The sequence below is a fragment of the Drosophila virilis genome, unplaced genomic scaffold (assembly GCF_030788295.1).
Source record: "Drosophila virilis strain 15010-1051.87 unplaced genomic scaffold, Dvir_AGI_RSII-ME tig00001479, whole genome shotgun sequence".
Lineage (NCBI taxonomy): Eukaryota > Metazoa > Arthropoda > Insecta > Diptera > Drosophilidae > Drosophila > Drosophila virilis.
In genome coordinates this window covers 116,750-141,047 of record NW_027212837.1, presented here as the reverse complement: position 1 = coordinate 141,047, position 24,298 = coordinate 116,750, and the positions used below count along the sequence as shown (strand labels likewise).

General features: G+C 45.2%; 1 non-coding gene across 1 annotated transcript; it reads right to left on the bottom strand.

Moving 5' to 3' along the window:
• Positions 1–2,925: 2,925 nt before the first annotated feature.
• LOC6636871 (5.8S ribosomal RNA) lies at positions 2,926–3,104 on the bottom strand. Its single transcript, XR_011417243.1, has one exon. It is a non-coding gene; the product is annotated as a 5.8S ribosomal RNA (ribosomal RNA).
• Between the last annotated feature and the right edge of the window lie 21,194 nt (positions 3,105–24,298).

Sequence of the window (24,298 nt, the reverse complement as noted above, 5' to 3'; positions counted from 1 at the left end):
TCCGGTCTTTTCAAAAGTCGCCAGGGCCCTCTCGTCAACTTCTAGCTTCAGATTAACGCTAGATTCAGATTAACGTCTCAAGGTGTACTGCCTTGTTGAACACCGCTGCTGCCATCTCCTCCTTGAAGTTGTTCGTATACAACTCCTCCATGAACACCTCGGGCAGGATCGATGTGTCTACATCGAACACCGTTATCCTCGGCCTCAATCCTTTGTTCGGCTGGATGTTGAGTCCAACCTCCGCGAAATTGGTGCTTGCCACCACTCTGTTGAGCTCGCCCTTCGATGGTGTGCGGATGACCGCGCCGCCTCGCTTGAGCTCTCGCACCTCGTGCACCCGCACTCCAAGGGTGGGTGCGACGTCCTCCATGATCCGTTTGCCCACCATTTTGCCCGACTCGCTCGGGTCCCGACTCGTGATCACCGTGGACCACGTCTCAACTGGCTTGTTGATCCGTGGGGCAGCGATCGGAACTCCTGGGACGGGGACAGCGGTGCGGGCAGCATGGTGGGCAACTTGGTGGACGACTTGGTGAGCAGCAGTTGGGGTGGAGGCGGCGAGCTGTGCTGCAGACGATCTGCCTGCCAGGCTCTCGAGCAAACCGTTCCGCACTGCCAGCGACGTGGACAGCTCCTCCAATCGCTTAACGGCTGCCGACACTTCGCGCGCGGCTTCGGGGGCGACACCCACCAGGACAAGGCGGGTCATTTCGGCAGCTGCCGAAAGCTCCGCTATAATCGCCCCTGTCCCCTCGGCCATTATCCTCCATGCTGGGGCAAGCGCGATTTTCGGCTTTCGCCTTGAACTTAGGACCGACTAACTGGTGATCAACCACTGTTCACACGAAACCCTTCTCCACTTCAGTCCTCCAAGGTCTCATTCGATTATTTGCTACTACCACCAAGATCTGTACCAATAGCGGCTCCATGCAGGCTTACGCCAAACACTTCTATGCACACCATTGTACCTTCCTACTCACTAAAGTTTCAAAATTTATATTACAAGTAATATAAACCATCTACTTTAGCGGTAATGTATAGGTATACAACTTAAGCGCCATCCATTTTAAGGGCTAGTTGCTTCGGCAGGTGAGTTGTTACACACTCCTTAGCGGATTTTGACTTCCATGATCACCGTCCTGCCATTTTAAGCAACCAACGTCTTTCATGGTTTCTGTATGAGTTGTTAATTTGGGCACCGTAACATTACGTTTGGTTCATCCCAAAGCGCCAGTTCTGCTTACCAAAAGTGACCCACCCAAAAGTGGGCACATTATATCATAACCTTAAACTTCATATCAAGAAAGTTAAGCTTTTACCCATTTAAAGTTTGAGAATAGGTTAAGATCGTTTCGATCCTAAGGCCTATAATCATTCGCTTTACCAGATAAGATTATTTTATACAACAGTTAAATGCACCAGCTATCCTGAGGGAAACTTCGGAAGGAACCAGCTACTAGATGGTTCGATTGGTCTTTCGCCCCTATACTCAATTCTGACAATCGATTTGCACGTCAGAACTGTTTCGGTCTTCCATCAGGGTTTCCCCTGACTTCCACCTGATCAAGTATAGTTCACCATCTTTCGGGTCACAGCATATATGCTCCAGGTACGTTCCAGTTAGAGGCATAAATAATATAAATATTATTATACATAACTATATAGAGCGCCCCGGGATTGCGTTAATTAACTATAAATAGTTAAAAAACTAATCCCATTAATAGTCAAGTTAATTACGCTATTAGGTTTATATCCCAATAACTTGCACATATGTTAGACTCCTTGGTCCGTGTTTCAAGACGGGTCCCGAAGGTATCCTGAATCTTTCGCATTGTTAATCATACAAATGCATATAATAAACACAAATATCAATGATAATTATGCCATTATATAATTCCGAAAAATTAACGCACTGTAATCATATAAATCTATCAGCACTTTATCAAATTTATATCTTTTATTTTATGTTAAAATGCCAAGCATATAATTCAAATAAGCAATCAGACATAATTTTATGATAAATATTTATGCTAATAGATTACAATGTCCTTATATGGAAAAAATGCACACTATTATTATAATATTGTTTAAAATATTACAATTCTAATGATGAATTTTCCATAACGGATATTCAGGTTCATCGGGCTTAACCTCTAAGCAGTTTCACGTACTATTTAACTCTCTATTCAGAGTTCTTTTCAACTTTCCCTCACGGTACTTGTTTACTATCGGTCTCATGGTTATATTTAGTTTTAGATGGAGTTTACCACCCACTTAGTGCTGCACTATCAAGCAACACGACTCTTTGGAAACACCATCTAGTAATCATTAACGTTATACGGGCCTGGCACCCTCTATGGGTAAATGGCCTCATTTAAGAAGGACTTAAATCGTTAACTTCTCATACTAGAATATTGATGTTCCGTACACTGCATCTCACATTTGCCATATACACAAAGTGACTTAGTGCTGAACTGGTTTCTTTTCGCTCGCCGTTAGTTTATTTTCCTCCCCTAATTAATATGCTTAAATTCAGGGGGTAGTTCCATATGAGTTGAGGTTGTATAAAACAATGTTAATTGAACATTATTTATTGTTCAATATAATGAATAATACTTTTGTTCTGAAGTTTCATAAATTTTACAACAATTCTTTTATCACACATCATTAATAAGAGGCAGTTCTAGATTAAGGAAAAATATATTTTTCTTTTATGCTAGACATTCCTCAGTTTTATTTGATTTGAAAAAAGAAAATATAATTCTTCAGTTTTCTCATACAAAATATACAATGAGTAGTACATCCATATATATATTAATATTATGAATAATTTATGCATATCAGGGACACACATAATCTATCCAATAATATACCATATGCTTAAAACTTCGAAAAATTTTAAACAACTTAATTAGCAAAGTCTTACAACCCTCAACCATATGTAGTCCAAGCAGCACTGTAAAATTAATTAAAGTACAAAACAGCATGGACTGCGATATGCGTTCAAAATGTCGATGTTCATGTGTCCTGCAGTTCACACGATGACGCACAGTTTCCTGCGTTCTTCATCGACCCATGAGCCGAGTGATCCACCGCTTAGAGTGATAATTTATATTGGTTTATTTCATTACGTCACAAATGTTTTTATTGAAAGAAATTAAAAATACACCATTTTACTGGCATATATCAATTCCTTCAATAAAATTGTTTATACCTAAGTTGTGTTGCGAAATGTCTTAGTTTTACATATACTTTAAAAATATGGTATGAATAAAATTTTTATATAGATAGAAGAATTAAATATTTTTATAGAAATATGCAAAGCATTAACCTGAAAACAGGTACAACACATAAAATTTAGGTTGTTGCGTTTATATAATGTATGCGCATATAATAATGAACAATACATCTGTGCAACGCATGTATATTATGGTACATATACACGCAAGTTTTTCATCATTAAATCGCATAAACACAGACAAATCCCAAATTGAAAATGACAGATATTATATAAATATATATTAATTGGGAATAAGTATGTGTATATGTTTTTAAATGATTATTCATTTATATTCAGAAAAATTTTATTATTTCTATATATAAAATTGTTTTTATTAACGGAATTGAACATTATACAATAATGATCCTTCCGCAGGTTCACCTTCAGAAACCTTGTGACGACTTTTACTTCCTCTAAAAATTCAAGTACGGTTAACTTTTGCGAAACAACCGCAACACACCAGGCGTCACAGTGATCACGTCCGGAGACCTCACTAAATAATTCAATCGGTAGTAGCGACGGGCGGTGTGTACAAAGGGCAGGGACGTAATCAATGCGAGTTAATGACTCACACTTACTGGGAATTCCAAGTTCATGTGAACAGTTTCAGTTCACAATCCTAAGCATGAAAGTGGTTCAGCGGTTTCATTGTAGCGCGCGTGCAGCCCAGGACATCTGAGGGCATCACAGACCTGTTATTGCTCAATCTCATTATTGCTAGATGCAATTTTTCCATTTAAGAAGCTAGTGTCCTTATAACGGGACAAACCAACAGGCACGGCTCCACTTATATAAGCACATTCAAACACAATAAACATTTTACTGCCACTACGAATGAAGGCTATATAAGCTTCAACACCATAATCCTGAAGATATCTATTTAATATATTTGAGTCTCGTTCGTTATCGGAATTAACCAGACAAAGCACTCCACGAACTAAGAACGGCCATGCACCACCACCCATAGATTCGAGAAAGAGCTATCAATCTGTCTTACACACTTATGTTCGGACCTGGTAAGTTTTCCCGTGTTGAGTCAAATTAAGCCGCAGGCTCCACTCCTTGTGGTGCCCTTCCGTCAATTCCTTTAAGTTTCAGCTTTGCAACCATACTTCCCCCGGAGCCCAAAAGCTTTGGTTTCCCGGGAAGCGACTGAGAAAGCCATAAAAGTAGCTACACCCAATTGCTAGCTGGCATCGTTTATGGTTAGAACTAGGGCGGTATCTGATCGCCTTCGAGCCTCTAACTTTCGTTCTTGATTAATGAAAACATCTTTGGCAAATGCTTTCGCTTAAGTTAGTCTTACGGTGGTCCAAGAAATTCACCTCTCGCGTCGTAATACTAATGCGCCCAAACTGCTTCTATTAATCATTACCTCTTGATCTGAAAACCAATGAAAGCAGAACAGAGGTCTTATTTCATTATCCCATGCACAGAATATTCAAGCATTTGAAGCCTGCTTTAAGCACTCAAATTTGTTCAAAGTAATTGTACCGGCCCACAATAACACTCGATGAAGAGCACTAATGCAGGTTTTTAAATAGGAGGAATATATAAAAAAATGCAAGTATTTAATTAAATATAAGAACTCCACCGGTAATACGCTTACACACATTAAGGTATAGTACTAACTACAATTTTAAGTTGTACTACCCGTATGAAGCACAAGTTCAACTACGAACGTTTTAACCGCAACAACTTTAATATCCCTCCAATAGGTCCTTGTTAAAGGATTTAAAGTGTACTCATTCCAATTACAGGGCCTCGGATATGAGTCCTGCATTGTTATTTTTCGTCACTACCTCCCCGAGCTCGTGTGTACTTAGACATGCATGGCTTAATCTTTGAGACAAGCATATAACTACTGGCAGGATCAACCAGAATAATGTTTTTATAATTTGTATGTACAAAATATACATACATATTTACAAAATGTTTTTACATTACATCTTAATATATATTTAAATAAAAAATATACTATAGATATTGATGTTAAATATAAACGAATATGGCCATTGTTACATAGCATTTCATGTTCGTTAATTTACGTTTCACATTTTTTAAGATTCACCACATATTATATCTATATGAAAATATATACAATTCGTTCAAAAATATCCTTATATGTACACTTACTTAATATATATTTTATTACACATTGTTTAATACCATAATGGAATAAACACTTTAATTTTGATGACAAACTTGATAATTTATTTATAAATTGTATTGTATAAATTATGTATGCATAACTTGCAAACATAATTATGCGATAAAAATATATTAAGTAAAACAAGTCACATACTATATTAAATAGTATGTAAAATGTTAAAGATTCATTTATGACAAATATTTTAAATAATTACAATAATTTTAGAAACTTTTTTTCCAGCGTACTAATCGTCCATACATCTGTATGAATCGAATCAGACAGACAGCTCCAAGAGATGGACTGCCACTAAACTCCGGCAAAGTGAATGCAAACATTAGTTTTGCTAAGGCTGCAAAGAGCACCTACGAGGCAAATGAAGCTGCCTGCCCGGATTCACAGCCGGACAATCAATTTAATGCGATAGTGACTAGGCTAGAGGTCATGTTTGAAAAAATGATGGATAAAATTCTAGGTCAAATGACACAGATGCTGGAAACTGTTTGCTCCACATTATGCAAGAAGGTTTAGAGATCACGATCTGGAATGCTAACGGCCTGTGCAAAAACGGGCCTGAGGTAGAGCTTTACTGCAGGACCAACAATACCGAAATTCTCCTAATATCTGAAACCCATTTCTCTAAAAGATCTTACTTCTGCCTACGAGGCTACGACCTGATCTCAGCCAATCACCCCAACGGGACAGCCCGCGGCGGAGCTGCCATTCTAATTCGTAGCAACATAAGTTATGAGATCCTGCCCCTACTCTGGAGGAGTGGATTCAATGCGCAAAAATAAGAGTGAGTACCACGCTGGGAGACGTCACAATAGCCGCTGCCTACTGCCCCCCAAGCACAATGCTAGGGACGAAGAATTCGGGACGCTAATGGACAGCCCAGGCACAAGGTTTCTAATAGGCGGGGACTTCAACGTCAATCACACCTGGTGGGGCTCTAGAACAAACAACCCTAAAGGCTACGCGCTGTACAGGTTAAGAAACCTCGACTGCCACTGTACAGGCGCCCCTACATACTGGCCTACAGACCCATATAAGGTGCCAGACGTCCTGGACATCGCGATAACTTGTGGTTTGGATACTGGCAGAATCCAAGTCAGAGAAGTAGAGGACCTCCTATCTGATCACAGCGCCATAGCCATCTCTATATTTGCTGCAGCCATGCGGAAGTCTGCCCGCAAGAAGCTTATATATAAAGCCACTGATATTGGCAAATATCAAAACTGGCTGGACAACTGCACCAATCCCAGCCCCCCACTGAATAGCCCGGAGGACATCGAAGCGGCAGTCACAGAGCTAACAACTCATATCCACAATGCGGCGTCACATCCGGCGCCAAGACTCTCAAGCCGGCCCAGAGTTAAAAATAGAGACGTTCACCTCTGGTCACAACAAGTGGCCGAGTTGCTTGCTGAAAAAAAGCGTCTGAGGCGGGTCTGGTTCCTGTCCAGGAACCCGAGGGACACGACAGTCCTAAATAGAATCACCAAGGAACTGAAAGAGACACTCAAGATTCTGAGAAAAGATGCCCTAGATAGTTTTCTCACGCAGCTTGCCCCTAACCACCCACAACACAATCTGTGGCAAGTAACCAAGTACATTAAAAGGATCAACCCAGTAAGAAAAACTAATGGCAGTTGGTGTAGAACAGAAGCTGACAGAGCCAATGCCTTTGCTGAGCACTTAGAAACTGTGTTCACCCCTTTCAGCAGGTGCACGTCAGACGAAGCAGCCGAAACTGCACACCAGCTAAGTGTACCGCCCGAAGGAACGGAAACGATTCCACCGGTATATGAAGAGGAGATAGCGGAATACATAACTGCGCTAAACAACAAAAAAGACCCAGGCGATGATGGTATCAATGCAATGGCATTAAAGCTACCGCAAAGAAGCATCTCGTTCATCTCCAAAATATATAACAAATGCATGGAAATCGGCTACTTCCCAGCGGAATGGAAAAGTGCACAAGTAGTAATGATACCTAAGCCTGGTAAGCCTGAAGCTAATCTGGCCTCCTATCGCCCGATTAGTTTACTGCCAGCGCTTTCCAAAATACTAGAAAGAGTATTTTTGAGTAGAGTTTTGACAGTATTGGACGATGCCCGTCTGATCCCGGATCACCAATTTGGCTTCAGCCGCTGTCACGGAACCCCGGAACAATGCCACAGAGTTGTTCAAACTATCCTCGACGTATTTGAGGAGAAAAAATATTGCTACGCCGTATTCCTCGATGTCAAACAAGCCTTTGACAGAGCTTGGCATCCTGGGCTCCTGCAAAAGCTCAAGGGTAACCTCCCACACGCCTACTTCTTGTTTCTGGCTTCATATCTGGAGAACCGAACATTCCGAGTTAAATGTGGGGAAACAGTGTCCAACACCAAACACATTCATGCTGGCGTCCCTCAAGGAAGTGTTCTGGGTCCGCTGCTCTAAAACGTGTACACAGCTGACTTGCCCGTCACTGGGAACCCAAACGTGCGCGTTGCAACGTACGCCGACGACACGGCATTTCTCACCATCTCAGAATCACCTGGCGAAGCTAGCTCATTGATGCAGATGCAATTGAACCTCGTCAACGACTGGCAAAAGCGATGGAACATTACAGACAATGGCGAAAAGGCAACTGCGACTACCTTTGCACTCCGCTCGGGTAACTGTCCACCAGTTCAACTAGACGGAGTCACAATACCAGAAGAACCCAATCCTAAATATCTGGGAATAACGCTAGACAGGAAACTCACCTGGAGAGCACACCTAATAAAAAAGCGAAACCAGTGTGAGCAGCGACTAAAAGTATACTACTGGCTTACGGGCAGGAGATCAAGGCTTTCAACCTCCTCCAAGATTCTGACCTACAAGGCGATCATCAGACCAATCTGGACCTATGGAATCCAGCTCTGGGGTACAGCCTGCAGGTCCAATATCCGGATCATTCAAACATTCGAAAATAAAGCATTACGCATCGCTACAAACGCACACATATATCATGATAGCGCCACCATCCACGATGTTCTCAAGTTCCCCTGGGTAAAAGAGATTGGCAAAAGCAGCAGACGATATATCAAGCGATTACACAACCATCCAAACACACTAGCCATTTGTCTGCTAGACAACAGCCAACAAAGAAGAAGACTCTGCAGAGCCCACCCACTGGATCTCCCATGGGATAATATAGCCATTTGACCTTCTGTCATGGAATGACATAGCCATTTAACTCTCTCCAAGAATAACAACTATACTAAGCTCTATACATGAAATACACATAAGCTAGGTTTATAATTATACAATTAAATGGTTGTCCACGAAGGATTGTATTAAATCAATAAGCAAAATGCGAAATAAAAAAAAAAAAAAAAAAAAATATGAATAGGTTTTTTGACACATCATCTATAATAGCGATATTTTTTCCAAATGCTACCATTCACCTTAATGTCTTCATGTACTAATTTAATAATACACTTATATAACTTCATTATTCTTTTTATATAAACATAATGGTTTTATGCCGGCAAGGCAACACTCCACAGTCATATGAATTTACCGTATTTAAAATGCCTTGCGCGACACCACTCCCTATATAGGTTTTTTGACACATCATCTATAATGGCGATATTTTTTCCAAATGCTGCCATTCACTGTAACGTTTTCATGTACTATTTTTATAACAATTCAATATAATTAATATAAAGATTAATGTCATTTATAATTTTATTTGTATATTAATAATCATATATCAATAATTATATACAATATATAAAAATTTCATAGTCACAATTATTTTCCAATGTATTTTCGAAATGTCAATTTTTATATTATTATTAATATAAACTGCTTAATGTTGTTTAAGTTACAATTTAATTATGTATGTTACAGAATAGTCTTCAATTTTTGTATTATTAATATTAATATATATATTTCTTCACATCCAAGCAAAATTTCTTTATCACGTATCATATTAAATTTAAATATGTTTTAGAAGAGGCTAATAAGAATAGGAATAAAAAATGTAAGTATTCTGTTTCTTCTGCATTTGATGATTTCCATCCGTCAATTCCATATTTTCCTGTGTGTGTATGTATATATATATATTGTTCTATGCTTTCCTAAAAAAAAATAGAAGTTTTAATACTGGTAACAATTTTATATATTTTTGTTCATCCAAAAGTTTCAAAATATTGTATAGTTGTAGATCTCAAAAAATACGCTTTATATATATATTATTCTATGTTATATGCTCTCCTCAATAATTATTGAAGTTTTAATATAGATATTGTGTATATATATTTTTATATATTCCATCCGTCAAATTCCATATTTTCATAAATATATATATCAATATTGTTTTAAGTATTGAATATATATATATATTTCTATGCTAAATATAAAATATTTGAAAGCAACGTAGATGAACAAATTTCGTAGAGTAGGCATATAAACATCAATAAATATATAACAATTATAAATTGATAATATATTTTAAGCGAATGTATAACCCAATTATACGAATTATGTTCGTCTAGTGTTACTTTTTTTCGAATCATCAAGCAAAGGATAAGCTTCAGTGGATCGCAGTATGGCAGCTGCTCAACCACTTACAGCACCTTGCCTGTTACAGAAGTCGTTTACAATTGATTCTAGGCTTTGACATTGTATTAAATAATGTTTTAAAATATAACTAGCGCGGCAACAGGTGATCGAAGATCCTCCCAATTTACTATGTTATAAATAACATTGGCATCACATCCATTGTCGTTAATAAAACAAATTAAAAACTTTTAATGGTTTAGAAGCCATACAATGCAAATTGCCCCTTATTTATCATTGCAGTCCAGCACGGATACGACCTTAGAGGCGTTCAGGCATAATCCAACGGACGTAGCGTCATACCACTGTTCGCTCGAACAAGTATTGTGCCATTGGTCCGTACCTGCGGTTCCTCTCGTACTACGCAGGAATGCTGTCGCAACTACGTTTTGTCATTAGTAGGGTAAAACTAACCTGTTTAACGACGGTCTAAGCCCAGCTCACGGTCCCTGCATGGGTGAACAATCTTCAATTATTATTTGAGAGATGTACCGCCCCAGCCAAACTCCCTACCTGGCAATGTCCTTGAATTGGATCATACCTGAGTAATTGGAGTTATACCAAATTTTTAAATCAATAATACATAAATGCATTCTCTCATTAAAGAATTTGTTTGCGATTATATAACAAACTCGTGATATTTTGATCAAGAAGCTTGCATCAAAACCCAATACCATAAGACATAATAATTATATCCGTATAATGGCTAGGAAATGATACACGTTCCATTTAATCAAGTAAGTAAGGAAACAATAAGAGTAGTGGTATTTCATTGTCGATACCAAACCGCAGTCTAATATCTCCCACTTATTCTACACCTCTTATGTCTCCCTACACTGCCAGATTAGAGTCAAGCTCAAAAGGGTCTTCTTTCCCCGCTAATTATTCCAAGCCCGTTCCCTTGGCTGTGGTTTCGCTAGATAGTAGATAGGGACATGAAAGTCAGTGGGCTTAACGTGAGCACCTGACACGATGGCTTAATCTCACGGTTCCTAGTATAAGATTAATTCAAGCGTCAATCACCGCCCCCTTGGAACATCAATTCCGCAGGTACCATTTAAAGACACGACTGTTTAGTTGTGACTTCTACCTTGGTTTGGCACGAAGACTACCTAAGCCTCTTCCGTAATCTGGATCACGGAACCCGGTTGTATGACGCAACTCCACGTCGAGCGATGCTCTACCCGCACTTGGGTTTTAAGCCACAACCACCACGATACTCCCCGAAGGGCCGCACCAACTAACCAGGACGGAACAAGTTCCATGGGCTCCGGATTACCCGTGGTACCAGATTAAAAGCCTCTGGTCAGGCCTCGTACCAGAAGGGTACTTCAAATTTAAACTCCAAACCAGTTAAGGGTTGGTAGCCCCAACACAACACAATGTTCAACAAAAATTACCATTCAGACACACCCCCACGTTCGTACGCCCACATTCCCACATCTACCATCCATCATCATTCATACAATTCCTTCCTGCAATTGCAAACGTCGCCTGGAAAATGCAGCTCTAGCAAACTCACTCATTCTTCTAACCCTATCACAGTAGATGGAGACATGAAAGTCAGTTGGCTTAACGTGAACACCTGTCACGATGGCTTTATCTCACGGTTCCTAGTATAGGATTAATTCAAGCGTCAATCACCGCCCCCTTGTAACATCAATTCCGCAGGTACCATTTAAAGACACGACTGTTTAGTTGTGACTTCTACCTTGGTTTGGCACGAAGACTACCTAAGCCTCTTCCGTAATCTGGATCACGGAACCCGGTTGTATGACGCAACTCCACGTCGAGCGATGCTCTACCCGCATTTGGGTGTTAAACCACAACCACCACGATACTCCCCGAAGGGCCGCCCCAACTAACCAGGACGGAGCAAATTTCGTGGGCTCCTGGTTACCCGTGGTACCAGATAAAAAGCCTCTGGTCAGGCTTCGTACCAGGAGGGTACTTCCAATTTAAGCTCCAAAATAGTTAAGGGTTGGTAGCCCCAACACAACACAATGTTCAACAAAATTATTATTCAGACACACCCCCACGTTCGTATCGCAACATTCCCACATCTACCATCCATCATCATTCATACAATTCCTTCCTGCAATTGCAAACGTCGCCTGGAAAATGCAGCTCTAGCAAACTTACTCATTCTTCTAACCCTATCACTAGTGGAGAGTGATTGACTTACGTCAAACCCGCCACTAAACTCACTTATACCCATCCCCCTCAGATCTCGAAGATCTGCATACCTTGTGCACTCACAGAGAACATGCTCCCATGTCTCAGCAGCCGAACCACAACGGCATTCTGGACTGTCATAAAGGTTCCTCGAATGCAGGAATGCATTGAGGGAACCGTGACCAGTCAACAGGAATCCAAGACTCAGGCCGAACCCAAAGTCTGCTCGGCTGCCGGCAAATGTAACCTCCCGTATAAGCCGATGAGTGACACGCCCATTCACGCTAGTGTCCCATCTTACTTGCCAGTCAGACAAACACACTCTTTCACCAATCTCTTGCATTCACTAAGTCCTAACTCTCCACATCCCTACCCGCTAGCTAATCATTCTGCAGCAATGGCAGCCGCCTCTTGATCCTGTAAATCAAGGCTCGACGCCTGATCTCCAAGTCAAGAGGGGCTACTCCTAACAGTACCTGCATTGCCTCCGTAGAGACAGTACGGTACACAGACAAACAACCTAACAGAAGCACTCTCTGGCAAGCCAGCACTTTCTTTCCGCCGACCACAGTCGTGACCGCCTTGCACCATACAGACGATCCATATGCTGCACATGCAACAAACAGACCCTCATAGATGGTGCGGACAGCACGTCTGCTTAGGCCCCAGTCAGACCTCAAAATACGACGCACTTGCCCCACCAAACCAAGTAGCCGGGCCTTGAGATCAGCGATATGAGGACTGAAACACATCCTCTCGCCGAAGGTTATACCGAGGTATTTCACCTCAGACGCATACCTCACATTCACTCTATTCAGTCTGACAATGGGTGGCCGACTAGCTGCCAATCTCCCCTTGAGCAGCATTGACACAGTCTTGTCCATTGCAAGACTGACCCCAACACTTTCACCCCACTCATACACAGTGCGCAAGCAGATACCCGCATTCGTCTCGATCTCAAGACGCGACCGACCCTCAATCAAGATGAGCAGATGGTCCGCATATGCACAACATTTACACATCTGCTCAAGCTGGACCAGCAAGGGGTCCCTCATGAGGTTTCAAATGAATGGGCCACAGATAGATCCCTGCGGACAGCCACGAACCACATTTACGCTCACACATTCACACCGCCCTACAGCACACGCACGTCTGCCAGAGAAATAGCTCTTCCAGAGAGCTAATTCTCGGCACCCGCATTCATCCAACCTTCTCAAAACACTCGCCCAACTCAGGTTGTCGAAAGCACCTTTAAAATCAACAAAGATGCCCAAGACATACGTGAAGCTGCTAGCCTCAACAGAGTCACTAACATACCTCCACGCATCCTCAACACATCTGCCCTGCCTAAAACCAAATTGCCTGTCAGACATTTGGTCACTCATTCTCTCCTGAAGCCTTTCTACCATAATCCTTTCCAGAACTTTTCCTAGAACCGGAAGAAGACTGATGCCCCGAAAAGATCTAGGATTGCTTCTGATCCTCTCAGGCGACTTCAGGAGCACTATCACTCTCGCACACTTCCATTCACTGGGGAAATAACCCTCATTCAGACACTTCGCATACATCGCTTTCATATACTCTGGAATTGACTTTCAGACACTTTTACACATTTCTCCAGTGAATCCATCCGTACCAGGGGACTTCCTCGACCTTAACCTCGAGAAAGCCACATCCAACTCACTATCCAGAAGCGGATCAACAGGCCTAACCACGCTAGGTGGTGAGTCCTGATAATCCGCTCTGGGGAAGAATTCATTCAACAAGACATTCATGCAATCCCTCCATGCCGTTAACTGAACGTTACCAACACGGAGGCTACTTACATCCGTTTCCCTGCCTCTACTTCGAACTATTTTATAAACACGACCCCAGAGGTCATCCTTATTGCGCTCCAGGAAAGAGCGCCATTCATCTTCTTTCACCTTTACAAGCATTTGCTTGTACTCATTCATTCACCGACTATATTCAATCCTGAGTTGGGCTGCACCATCCGCATTGGTAGCTCTGGCCCTTTGGAATCGCTTCCGCAGAGACCGGACCATCCGCCGCTTGGTGCTTAACTGATTTGTCCACCACTTCACATGCTTAAGGTTGACCTTACGGGGCCTCTCAAACATGCGATCATTCGCACCAGTTATCCACCCATTCACACATACGACCTGCTCATCCACATTCAAATCATTAAATGCATTAAGCGGAACTTGCGTTGCCACCTCCTGCACAATGAGCCCATGAAGGGACCAATTCACACTACAAGTGCGCCAGCGATTACCCCCAACACTTTCGTTCCTCGTAATAATGTGTGTGACAACGATCTCAATTGGATTGTGGTCACTCACACCAAGCCCACCTAGTACACACCAATGAAAAGCATACATACTCATTGCCACCGCATTCACTAGAGTAACATCAATATCACTCTGACTTACCGGACCCGCAAACGTATACCACTCACTGGGTTCGTTAACGACCCGAACATCCTGGGACACGGCCCACTCGGCTAGCATCTCACCCCGTGTGTGGTTCGAATACCCAGACGAATGTCTGGATACCTTGCTGAACCACATGGGGGATGATGCATTCGCATCAAGACCAAGGATGACTGGTACGCTACTAACCAGTAGTAGCACCTCATCCAAGTAAGCAATGTATGGTTCGAGGGGATCCCCGAACTTACAATACATGCTCACTACAAAAATCCTGCCAAAACTGCCGCTTAGGCTCACACACACCCCCCAGTCAGTTGAACTCACCAAAGTGCATTCAATACTGACATCATTCACAATGACAGCGGAGTTAGCCCTGCTGTCAGGGAATACTCGCATACATGCGGGCAATCCCCTTACGCGACCGGAGGTTCCTGCAGCAGGGCAATGATGCTGCCCCTTTCACACATCATAGCCCCCACATCACACATAGCTGCATACGACCTTTGACAATTCAGCTGAAGAAATCTGCTAGACATTTTAATGTCTAGCATTCGCCCGCGCAACAATCGCCCCGTATATGGGACAGGCTAGAGACATCATCAGATGTCCCGACGGCTTCCCCTTAAAGGAGCAATTGCGGCAATTCAGTGCATTGCTGCACTGAGCCACGCGGTCACCCATCTGGCCGCAGCGACGGCAAACGTCCTCTTTGGCTCTGCACTCCGCCACCTTATGGTCGAAGCCAAGGCAGCGGTAGCATCCCGGTACCAGGTCAAAACTTTTCACTCTAAACGAAAACCATTTTATGTAGCAGCGTCCGATTTCTAAAAGGGACTGCATGGCCACCACAGCACCCTCGAGGACGATATTAACTGCTACATTACCTCCCGCCGCCCATGGCTTACTTGTCATCCGGACACCTTTCTTATAGGCTTCAAGTGACATTTTGTCCTTTAAGTTCATCTCGTAAAGGTCACCCATGAACTCGTCAGGGGTGATCTGCGAGTGAACGCCTTGAACCACAACTTTCGGCCCTAATTTATCATCCACACACACTTCCAATCCCACCTCGTTGAACTTTGTTTCTCCACAATTTTCTCACGCTCGGCGACCGATGGAGTCCGAATTAACGCACCTCCATTCCTTAGAGGTTTCACCTCATGTATCCGCCCACCAAGAGAGGGACCTACCTCCTTCACCACCTGCTCAACCACGTCCTTAACGGTACTGCCAGCAACCTTGCTGCACACAACCAAGGACCAGGTCGCTACTGGCCGAGGCATCACCGGGGTAGACGGCACTGCCAACCTGGGACCCCCTCTGGCGGCGTTCACCGACGAAGCCCGCGCTTGGCCGGCTGGAACATGCAACTCATGCGAAACGCCTGCACCCCCGCAAACGGCCTCCAAGCGCCCCTGCAGCCGCTCATTCTGCACCACAAGCGCGAACAAGAGCTGCTCATACAGCCCTGTATAATCAACTAACTTGCAGGTTCAAACACCTTCAAAGCGCTCACGGCATGAGGAACGGCAAAAACCCGCTTCTCCACACTTGCACCCGCTGCTCCGGGCGAGCCATCTGCGGCTCCCGCGGGAACAGCGCTCCCCTCACGCGCACCAACTGAGCTGACAGCGCCTTCCGAAGTTGTTCGATAACGACTCCGACAAGGTCACCTCATCTTCCGACATCATCCTAAAATTTTCGAAAGCCCCTTCTCAGCGGGTTTTTTTTTGCGTGGCGGCATCGCCCGCAGGTGTGCGCTTATCCATTTAATATATAAATAGCACGCACACACACACACACGTAGAAGCTGGCGGTTTTACACACACACACGAACGCCTGTTGCTCACGCAGCAACGACGTAAACAAAGCAATAAAACTTTATTGCTGATAAGCGCACAAAATGTAAACAAGATACCATTGCTTGAAAGCACCGTTATCTTTAAATTGTTTGCGAAGCGAGTGATGAAATAAACACGTCTGTTCCCAAGGACCGTCTGAAACGAACTGAGTAGATAGGGACATGAAAGTCAGTGGGCTTAATGTGAGCACCTGCCACGATGGCTTAATCTCACGGTTCCTAGTATAGGATGAATTCAAGCGTCAATCACCGACCCCTTGGAACATCAATTCCGCAGGTACCAATTAAAGACACGACTGTTTGGTTGTGACTTCTACCTTGGTTTGGCACGAGGACTACCTAAGCCTCTTCCGTAATCTGGATCACGGAACCCGGTTGTATGACGCAACTCCACGTCGAGCGATGCTCTACCCGCATTTGGGTGTTAAACCACAACCACCACGATACTCCCCGAAGGGCCGCACCAACTAACCAGGACGGAACAAGTTCCGTGGGCTCCTGGTTACCCGTGGTACCAGATTAAAAGCCTCTGGTCAGGCCTCGTACCAGGAGGGTACTTCCAATTTAAACTCCAAAACAGTTAAGGGTTGGTAGCCCCAACACAACACTATGTTCAACAAAAATTACCATTCAGACACACCCCCACGTTCGTATCCCCACATTCCCACATCTACCATCCATCATCATTCATACAATTCCTTCCTGCAATTGCAAACGTCGCCTGGAAAATGCAGCTCTAGCAAACTTACTCATTCTTCTAACCCTATCACTAGTGGAGAGTGATTGACTTACGTCAAACGCGCCACTAACCTCACTTATTCCCATTCCCTTCAGATCTCGAAGATCTGCATACCTTGTGCACTCACAGAAAACATGCTCCCATATCTCAGCAGCCGAGCCACAACGGCATTCTGGACGGTCATAAAGGTTCCTCGAATGCAGGAATGCATTGAGGGAACCGTGACCAGTCAACAGGAATCCAAGACTCAGGCCGAACCCAAAGTCTGGTCGGCTGCCGGCAAATGTAACCTCCCGTATAAACCGATGAGTGACACGCCCATTCACGCTAGTGTCCCATCTGACTTGCCAGTCAGACAAAACACACTCTTTCACCAATCTCTTGCATTCACTAAGCCCTAAACTCTCCACATCCCTACCCGCTAGCCAATCATTCTGCAGCAATGGCAGCCGCCTCTTGATCCTGTACATCAAGGCTCGACGCCTGATCTCCAAGTCAAGAGGGGCTAACACCAAACAGTACCTGCATTGCCTCCGTAGAGACAGTGCGGCACACAGGCAAACAACCTAACAGAAGCACTCTCTGGCAAGCCAGCACTTTCTTTCTGCTGACCACAGTCGTGACCGCCTTGCACCATACAGACGATCCATATGCTGCACATGCAACAAACAGACCCTCATATATGGTGCGGACAGCACGTCTGCTTAGGCCCCAGTCAGACCTCAAAATACGACGCACTTGCCCCACCAAACCAAGTAGCAGGGCCTTGAGACCAGCGATATGAAGACTGAAACACATCCTCTCGCCGAAGGTTATGCCGAGGTATTTCACCGCAGACGCATACCTCACATTCACTCCATTCAGTCTAACAATGGGTGGCCGACTAGTTGTCAATCTGCCCCTGAGCAGCATTGCCACTGTCTTGTCCATTGCAAGACTAACCCCAACACTTTCACCCCACTCATACACAGTGCGCAAGCACATACCCGCATTCGTCTCGATCTCAAGACGCGACCAACCCTCAATCAAGATGAGCAGATGGTCCGCATACGCATAACATTTACACATCTGCTCAAGCTGCACCAGCAAGGGGTCCATCATGAGATTCCAAATGAATGGGCCACAGATAGATCCCTGCGGACAGCCACGAACAACATTTACGCTCACACATTCACACCGCCCTACAGCACACGCACGTCTGCCAGAGAAATAGCTCTTCCACAGAGCTAATTCTCGGCACCCGCATTCATCCAACCTTCTCAAAACACTCGCCCAACTCAGGTAGTCGAAAGCACCTTTAAAATCAATAAAGATACCCAAGACATATGTGGAGCTGCTAGCCTCAACAGAGTTACTAACATACCTCCACGCATCCTCAACATATCTGCCCTGCCTAAAACCAAATTGCCTGTCAGACATTTGGTCACTCATTCTCTCCTGAAGCTTTTCTACCATAATCCTTTCCAGAACTTTTCCAAGAACGGGAAGAAGACTGATACCCCGAAAGGATCTAGGATTGCTCCTGATCCTGTCAGGCGACTTCAGGAGCACTATCACTCTCGCACACATCCATTCACTGGGGAAATAACCCTCAGTCAGACACTTCGCATACATCGCTTTCATATACTCTGGAATTGACTTCCAGACACTTTTACACATTTCTCCAGTGAATCCATCCATACCAGGGGACTTCCTCGACTTTAACCTCGAGAAAGCCACCTCCAACTCACTTTCCATTCACGCTAGTGTCCCATCTGACTTGCCAGTCAGACAAAACATACTCTTTCGCCAATCTCTTGCATTCACTAAGCCCTAAACTCTCCACATCCCTACCCGCTAGCCAATCATTCTGCAGCAATGGCAGCCGCCTCTTGATCCTGTACATCAAGGCTCGACGCCTGATCTCCAAATCAAGAGGGGCTAACACCTAACAGTTCCTGCATTGCCTCCGTAGAGACAGTACGGTACACAGACAAACAACCTAACAGAAGCACTCTCTGGCAAGCCAGCACTTTCTTTCCGCCGACCACAGTCGTGACCGCCTTGCACCATACAGACGATCCATATGCTTCACATGCAACAAACAGACCCTCATATATGGTGCGGACAGCACGTCTGCTTAGGCCCCAGTCAGACCTCAAAATACGACGCACTTGCCCCACCAAACCAAGTAGCCGGGCCTTGAGACCAGCGATATGAGGAGTGAAACACATCCTCTCGCCGAAGGTTATGCCGAGGTATTTCACCTCAGACGCAATCCTCACTCCATTCACTCCATTCAGTCTGACAATGGGTGGCCGACTAGTTGCCAATCTGCCCTTGAGCAGCATTGACACTGTCTTGTCCATTGCAAGACTGACCCCAACACTTTCACCCCACTCATACACAGTGCGCAAGCACATACCCGCATTCGTCTCGATCTCAAGACGCGACCGACCCTCAATCAAGATGAGCAGATCGTCCGCATACGCACAACATTTACACATCTGCTCAAGCTGCACCAGCAAGGGGTCCATCATGAGATTCCAAATGAATGGACAACCACGAACCACATTTACGCTCACACATTCACACCGCCCTACAGCACACGCACGTCTGCCAGAGAAATAGCTCTTCCAGAGAGCTAATTCTCGGCACCCGCATTCATCCAACCTTCTCAAAACACTCGCCCAACTCAGGTAGTCGAAAGCACCTTTAAAATCAATAAAGATACCCACGACATACGTGGAGCTGCTAGCCTCAACAGAGTTACTAACATACCTCCACGCATCCTCAACACATCTGCCCTGCCTAAAACCAAATTGCCTGTTCGAATACCCAGACGAATGACTGGATACCTTACTGTACCAAGGAGCAATTGCGGCAATTCAGTGCATTGCTGCACTGAGCCACGCGGTGACCCATCTGACCGCAGCGACGGCAAACGTCCTCTTTGGCTCTGCACTCCGCCACCTTATGGTCGAGGCCAAGGCAGCGGTAGCATTCCGGTACCAGGTCAAAACTTCTCACTCTAAACGAAAACCATTTTATGTAGCAGCTTCCGTTTTCTAAAAGGGACTGCATGGCCACCACAGCACCCTCGAGGACGATATTAACTGCTACATTACCTCCCACCGCCCATGGCTTACTTGTCATCCGGACACCTTTCTTAAAGGCTTCAAGTGACATTTTGTCCTTTAAGTTCATCTCGTAAAGGTCACCCATGAACTCTTCAGGGGTGATCTGCGAGTGAACGCCCTGAACCACAACTTTCGGCCCTAATTTATCATTCACACACACTTCCGATCCCACCTCGTTGAACTTTGTGTTCTCCACAATTTTCTCACGCTCGGCGACCGATAGAGTCCGAATTAACGCACCTCCATCCCTTAGAGGTTTCACCTCATGTATCCGCACACCAAGAGAGGGACCTACCTCCTTCACCACCTGCTCAACCACGTCCTTAGCGGTTTTGCCAGCAGCCTTGCTGCGCACAACCAAGGACCAGGTCTCGAGTGGCTGAGGCATCTCCGGGGTAGACGGCACTATCGACCTGGGACCCCCTCTAGCGGCGTTCACCGACGAAGCCCGCGCTTGGCCAGCTGGAACATGCAAATCATGCGAAACGCCTGCACCTCCGTAAACGGCCTCCAAGCGCCCCTGCAGCCGATCATTCTGCGCCACAAGCGCGAACAAGAGCTGCTCATACAGCCCTGTATAATCAACTAACTTGCAAATGAGCGACCACGTGGCTCTCTCCTTGAGTGCAAGCTGCAATAAAGCTCCCGTTATCCCCTTCATCTGCTCGACAGATGTTCCTTTCCGCTTCCTCAAAGCCGCCGCACTTGTTGACGGCCCCTCCACGGCAGGTTCAGAAACATTCAAAGCGCTCACGGCATGAGGAACGGCAAAAACCTGCTCGTCCACACTTGCACCCGCTGCTCCGGGCGAGCCATCTGCGGCTCCCGCGGGAACAGCGCTCCCCTCACGCGCACCAACTGAGCTGACAGCGCTTTCCGAAGTTGCCTTCCTCAGGCGCTGCTTGCTCCCCTGCCTTACCTCGCTGTTCGATGACGACTCCGACAAGGTCACCTCATCGTCCGACGTCATCGGCATCGCCCGTAGGTGTGCACACACACACACACACGTAGAAGCTGGCGGTTTCACACACACACACACGAACGCTTGTTGCTCACGCAGCAACGACGTAAACAAAGCAATAAAACTTTATTGCTGATAAGCGCACAAAATGTAAACAAGATACCGTTGCTTGAAAGCACCGTTATCTTTAACTTGTTTGCGAAGCGAGCGATGAAATAAACACGTCTGAGTAGATAGGAACATGAAAGTCAGTGGGCTTAACGTGAGCACCTGCCGCGATGGCTTAATCTCACGGTTCCTAGTATAGGATTAATTCAAGCGTCAATCACCGCCCCCTTGGAACATCAATTCCGCAGGTACCAATTAAAGACACGACTGTTTGGTTGTGACTTCTACCTTGGTTTGGCACGAGGACTATCTAAGCCTCTTCCGTAATCTGGGTCACGGAACCCGAATGTATGACGCAACTCCACGTCGAGCAATGCTCTACCCGCATTTGGGTGTTAAACCACAACCACCACGATACTCCCCGAAGGGCCGCACCAACTAACCAGGACGGAACAAGTTCCGTGGGCTCCTGGTTACCCGTGGTACCAGATTAAAAGCCTCTGGTCAGGCCTCGTACCAGAAGGGCACTTCCAATTTAAACTCCAAAAAGTTAAGGGTTGGTAGCCCCAACACAACACAATGTTCAACAAAAATTACCATTCAGACACACCCCCACATTCGTACCCCCACATTCTCACATCTACCATCCATCATCATTCATACAATTCCTTCCTGCAATTGCAAACGTCGCCTGGAAAATGCAGCTCTAGCAAACTCACTCATTCTTCTAACTCTATCACTAGTGGAGAGTGATTGACTTACGTCAAACCCGCCACTAACCTCACTTATACCCATCCCCCTCAGATCTCGAAAATCTGCATACCTTGTGCACTCACAGACAACATGCTCCCATGTCTCAGCAGCCGAGCCACAACGGCATTCTGGACTGTCATAAAGGTTCCTCGAATGCAGGAATGCATTGAGGGAACCGTGACCAGTCAACAGGAATCCAAGACTCAGGCCGAACCCAAAGTCTGGTCGGCTGCCGGCAAATGTAACCTCCCGTATAAACCGATGAGTGACACGCCCATTCACGCTAGTGTCCCATCTGACTTGCCAGTCAGACAAAACACATTCTTTCACCAATCTCTTGCATTCACTAAGCCCTAAACTCTCCACATCCCTACCCGCTAGCCAATCATTCTGCAGCAATGGCAGCCGCCTCTTGATCCTGTACATCAAGGCTCGACGCCTGATCTCCAAGTCAAGAGGGGCTACTCCTAACAGTACCTGCATTGCCTCCGTAGAGACAGTGCGGCACACAGGCAAACAACCTAACAGAAGCACTCTCTGGCAAGCCAGCACTTTCTTTCTGCCGACCACAGTCGTGACCGCCTTGCACCATACAGACGATCCATATGCTGCACATGCAACAAACAGACCCTCATAGATGGTGCGGACAGCACGTCTGCTTAGGCCCCAGTCAGACCTCAAAATACGACGCACTTGCCCCACCAAACCAAGTAGCCGGGCCTTGAGACCAGCGATATGAGGAGTGAAACACATCCTCTCGCCGAAGGTTATGCCGAGGTATTTCACCTCAGACGCATACCTCACATTCACTCCATTCAGTCTGACAATGGGTGGCCGACTAGCTGCCAATCTGCCCTTGAGCAGCATTGACACTGTCTTGTCCATTGCAAGACTGACCCCAACACTTTCACCCCACTCATACACAGTGCGCAAGCACATACCCGCATTCGTCTCGATCTCAAGACGCGACCGACCCTCAATCAAGATAAGCAGATCGTCCGCATACGCACAACATTTACACATCTGCTCAAGCTGCACCAGCAAGGGGTCCATCATGAGGTTCCAAATGAATGGGCCACAGATAGATCCCTGCGGACAGCCACGAACCACATTTACGCTCACACATTCACACCGCCCTACAGCACACGCACGTCTGCCAGAGAAATAGCTCTTCCAGAGAGCTAATTCTCGGCACCCGCATTCATCCAACCTTCTCAAAACACTCGCCCAACTCAGGTAGTCGAAAGCACCTTTTAAATCAACAAAGATGCCCAAGACATACGTGGAGCTGCTAGCCTCAACAGAGTCACTAACATACCTCCACGCATCCTCAACACATCTGCCCTGCCTAAAACCAAATTGCCTGTCAGACATTTGGTCACTCATTCTCTCCTGAAGCCTTTCTACCATAATCCTTTCCAGAACTTTTCCAAGAACCGGAAGAAGACTGATGCCCCGAAAAGATCTAGGATTGCTCCTGATCCTGTCAGGCGACTTCAGGAGCACTATCACTCTCGCACACATCCATTCACTGGGGAAATAACCCTCATTCAGACACTTCGCATACATCGCTTTCATATACTCTGGAATTGACTTCCAGACACTTTTACACATTTCTCCAGTGAATCCATCCATACCAGGTGACTTCCTCGACTTTAACCTCGAGAAAGCCACCTCCAACTCACTATCCAGAAGCGGATCAAGAGGCCTAACCACACTAGGTGGTGAGTCCTGATGATCCGCTCTGGGGAAGAATTTATTCAACAAGACATTCATGCAATCCCTCCATGCCGTTAACTGAACGTTACCAACACGGAGGCTACTTACATCCGTTTCCCTGCCTCTACCTCGAACTATTTTATAAACACGACCCCAGGGGTCATCCTTATTGCGCTCCAGGAAAGAGCGCCATTCATCTTCTTTCACCTTTACCAGCATTTGCTTGTACTCATTCATCCACCGACTATATTCAATCCTGAGTTGGGCTGCACCATCCGCATTGGTAGCTCTGGCCCTTTGGAATCGCTTCCGCAGAGACCGGACCATCCGCCGCTTGGTGCTTAGCTGATTCGTCCACCACTTCACATGCTTAAGGTTGACCTTACGGTACCTCTCAAACATG